The sequence below is a fragment of the Symphalangus syndactylus genome, chromosome 18, assembly GCF_028878055.3.
Source record: "Symphalangus syndactylus isolate Jambi chromosome 18, NHGRI_mSymSyn1-v2.1_pri, whole genome shotgun sequence".
Classification (NCBI taxonomy): Eukaryota; Metazoa; Chordata; class Mammalia; order Primates; family Hylobatidae; genus Symphalangus; species Symphalangus syndactylus.
The window spans coordinates 90,780,217-90,784,632 of NC_072440.2; the positions used below are offsets into that span (position 1 = coordinate 90,780,217).

Consider the following 4,416-nt stretch of genomic DNA (forward strand, 5'->3'; position numbering starts at 1 on the left):
AGCCAGGGCTTGGCCACACCTCACAATGGCACTGAGCGATAAGAGCTTGGAGCCTGAAGCTCAAAGGCACAGCAGCTGCAAACCCCAGCAGTACCTCCACCGTAGCAGGCACTGAAGAAGGTGCAGCAGGACCTGTGCCTGGTTGGGTTTAGATGTGGAGAGGCTTGTCATTACATTCTGCCCTGGAGGAGTGACAGCCAACTGCTGCTCTGTGCAGAAAGCCCAGAAAGCCTGGGTGCTCTGCAGAAACAGGCACGTTAAGGAGCAGTTGCTTTGGTAGAGAGGGAAGTGCCATGCAAGAGACCTTCTGTTCTGGGTGTGAATTAGTCTGTTCAGATGAGCTGCCATAACAAAGTACCACTAACAGAGGGGCTTAAACAGCAGAGATTTATTTTCTCACTGTTCTGAAGGCTGGAAGTCCAAGATCAAGGTTTTGGCAAAGCTGTTTCTTCTGAGGCTCCTCTCCTTGGTTTGCCGATGGCTGCTTCTCTCTGTGTCCTCACACGGCCTTTCTCTGTGTGTGCATATCCCTGGTGTCTCTCTGTGTGTCCTGATCTCCTCTTCTTACAAGGATACCAGCAGTGCTGGATTAGGGCCCACTCTAATGACACCATTTCAACGTAATTACATAATTAAAGGCATTATTTTTAAATACAGTCATAATACATAACACTAAGAGTTGGGACTTCAACTTATAAATTTGAAGAGGACAGAATTCAGCCCATAACAGAGAATGAGGGCACCTCTCAACCTTCCCCTGCAGCGCGGCTTCAGAAAGCACCCTCTCTGTTCTTCTCAGAGATAATTCTTTTCATAATTCAATAAAAAGGGGGAAAATTGCCAATATTTAAAGAGAGTTTACAGTTGCCAGGTAAAATACTAAACATTCCATGGAAGTTATGACATAATCACAATAACCTTATAACTGGGGTGTGGTTATTGGTTCCATTTGTCTTGGGGTTGCAAAATAGATGTTTTTAATGTTGTCCACTTTTAAAAAGTTTTTTAAGGTATAATTGACATAAAATAAAATCTAGTACCAGTATATAATTTGACAAACTTACCAAATTTGACATATTTATACACCTTTGATATATTTATTTAATAACATTAGTACATAATTTGATAAACTTATCAACTGTGACATATTTATATGCCTGTGAATTCATCATCCACCGAAAAGTCTCCTTGTGCTCCTTGTAATCCAATGTTCCTGCCCCTTCCTACAATCTACCCACTTCATCCTCCAGCAACCACAGGTCTGCTTTCTCTCACAGTATACTTGTTTACATTTTGTACAATTTTATATGAATGGAATTTATGGTGTGTACTTTTCTGGTCTGCCTTATTTCCTTTAACATAATTAATTTTAAAGTCATCCAAATTCTTATACCAATGACTTATACCAATAAGTCATTCATTTTACTGCTGAGTAGTGTTTCATTGTGTGGATATACAGTTTGTTTGTTTATTCACCTATCAATGCACATTTGGATTGTTTCCAGGCTAGGGCTACCACAAATTAAGCTGCTATGAGTATTCATGTACAAGTCTTTGTATGAATATATGCTTACATTTTTCTTGGGCAAATTCCCAGCAGTAGAGAGGCTGGATCATATGGACAGTGTATATTAACTTTTTTTCTTTTTTGTTTTTTTCTTTTTTTTCAGAGACAGGAGTCTCCAATCTGTCATCCAGGCCGGAGTGCAGTGGCACAACCATAGATCATTGCAGCCTGGATCTGCTGGGTTCCAGGGATCTTCTTACCTCCGCCTCCCAAGTAGCTAGGACCACAGGTACATGCCACCATGTCTGGATAATTTAAAAAAAAAATTTTCTAGAGACAAGTTCTCGCTGTGTTGTCCAGACTGGTCTCAAGCTCCTGGCCTCAAGCAATCCTCCTTCCTTGGCCTCCCAATATTTAACTTTTTTGTTCTTGTTTTTTCTTTTTGTTTTTTGAGATAGAGTCTTGCTCTGTCACTCAGGCTGGAGTACAGAGGCAGGATCTTGGCTCACTGCAACCTCCATCTCCCAGGTTCAAGCAATTCTCACGCCTCAGCCTTCCTAGTAGCTGAGATTATAGGTGTGCATCACCATTCCTGGCTAATTTTTTTTTATTTTTAGTAGAGACATGGTTTCATCATTTTGGCCAGGCTAGTATCAAACTCCTGACCTCAACTGATCCACCCACCTTGCCCTCCCAAAGTGCCGGGATTATAGTCATGAGGCACCGCGCCTGGCCCAATATATTAACTTTCTAAGAAACCGACAAACTGTCTGTCAAAGTGGTTGTACCATTTTACATTCTTACCAACAGTGTATGAGAGTTTCAATTCCTCCACTTCCTTGCCAAATCTTATCTGTCTTTAGATTATAGTGATTCCAGTGGGTGGGTAGTGGTATTTCAATGTGGTTTTAATTTGCATTTTGTAAATAAATAACGATGGGTTTATTTGGACATCATTTTTCACGTCTTTGGTGAAATACCTGGTAAGATAGTTTTCTATTATTAGATTGTTTTATAAATATTTTGTATTCTGGATATATAAGTCCTTTATCAGACTTATAATTTGCAAGTTATTTCTCCCAATTTGTAGCTTGTCTCTTTATTTTTTTAACAGTATCTTTTAAATATAAATTTTTAAGTTTGATAAAGATTAATTTATCAAATTTTCCCTTTGGGATTGTGCTTTTGGTATGATATCTAAGAAAATGTGTGCCTAACAGAAGGGCATGCAGACTTTCTTCTGTGTTTACCTCTAGAAGTTTTTTTGGTTTATGTTTTATAAGTAGGCCTATCATTCAGTTTTAGTTGATTTTTGTGTATGACCTCAGGTATAAATTTCTTTGTTTTGTTTTGCTTTGCTTATGGATATCCAATTGTTCTACCACCACTTTCTCCACTGACATGCCTTCTGCATCTTTGTCAAAAATCAGTTGTCTATGTATGTTTATTTCTGGACTCTCTATGCTGTCATATAATCTATTTGTTATGTAGTATAAGTTGTCTAAATTTGTTCTTCTTTTTCAAAGTTATGTTGACTATTCTAGGACCTTATATTTCAGCTAGGGAGAGGTGGAGAACTTGAGAACAAGTGGCCTTCTCTGAGCATCCGAGTTGTTAGCTACTCTGATACACTGCTTCAAGGAAAACATGTCTCCCCTTACAATTGGTAGAGACATGATTACAAACAGAACCACCACCTTCCCCTTCTAAAATGATGGGACAATGTATTCTTCTTGATCTTGAGATATCATCCCTTATCCTGTTTGGGATCTGTTTTATGTTATCTTCAATTATTATTTCATTGTCTCCTTAGAAACTCTAAGGAACTATTTCTGTTCCCAATAAAAACACCACAAATGAAAAATTGTTAGGTCCACTTTTATTCTTTAACATAGCAACCAGGAACCAAGAGAAAGCCTACGTTGTTACTGGGAAAAATGTGTTTTCAATTTTTAAATGCCATTTATGAGCTATAAAGCTAAAGGATTCAACACACAGTTTTTAATATATATATTCTTATTAATGACAAAATTCTGAACTACTTTTCTCCTACTTTCCCAGCTCTGTTTAAAGTAACTGTACACTTCTCTTTCTGTCTACAGTATAATTTAACCTCCCACTTGAATACAAAGCATAATTTGATTGAGAGGTGTGTTTATATCACATGAAACACAATAAAGCAGGATGAAGTATTTCTTAAATCGTTTGCAAATGAATGCCTGCAATATTCCCAGGTTCCTCTCTGCTCTCCTGCAAACTAAAAACAACTATGGCTATTCATTAATATATGGATCCCAGAGGACTTCTTGAGACATTTGAAGCTGGATAAAATGAGTGTGACCTAATGGAAAATCACAGGGAAAGATATTAAATGAAAGAAGTGTGCTGAGACCCGGAGAGAATTTCAGATGGGGAAAAACAGGAACAAACTGTAATCTGATGCCACGATAGGAGCTGGATAACAGCAAGATAAAGGAAAAAGAAATGAACTGGGCATTTAGAAAGGGTCAGTGCCATGGCCAAAGTTAGAGCCAAGAATAATACCCAGATCTCCTGCCCCCAAAGCTGCAGTAGATGATAGAAGAGAAAAATCAACCACAGCTGCACATCTGGTCTCTTGGTTCAGCTACAATTAGGAGCCAGCCAATTCTTAGTCCTTTGTTATAAGAAACTCTTGTTCTGCCACATTAGTTTTTTAGGTAGTTATTATGTTACATTTTCCCTTGGTAGCTATTTTCATTATTAAAATATATTTTTGCCACTTTCTTCATTTTTAATGCAAGATTACTCATATTTCAGATAACAATAAAATATCCTTGCAAGTTACCCATCTGACAAAGGTCTAATACCCAGAATCTACAAGGAACTTAAACAATTTATAATAAAAAAAAGTATCAAAAAGTGGGCAA

The 4,416-nt window shown here is 37.8% G+C and overlaps 1 long non-coding RNA gene across 1 annotated transcript; it reads left to right on the top strand.

The window, feature by feature from the left end:
- The first annotated feature begins 963 nt into the window (after window positions 1-963).
- On the top strand, window positions 964-3,690 carry LOC134733633 (uncharacterized). The gene is made up of 3 exons (XR_010117291.1): window positions 964-1,010; window positions 1,671-1,796; window positions 3,610-3,690. It is a non-coding gene; the product is annotated as an uncharacterized lncRNA (long non-coding RNA).
- The last annotated feature ends 726 nt before the right edge of the window (window positions 3,691-4,416 follow it).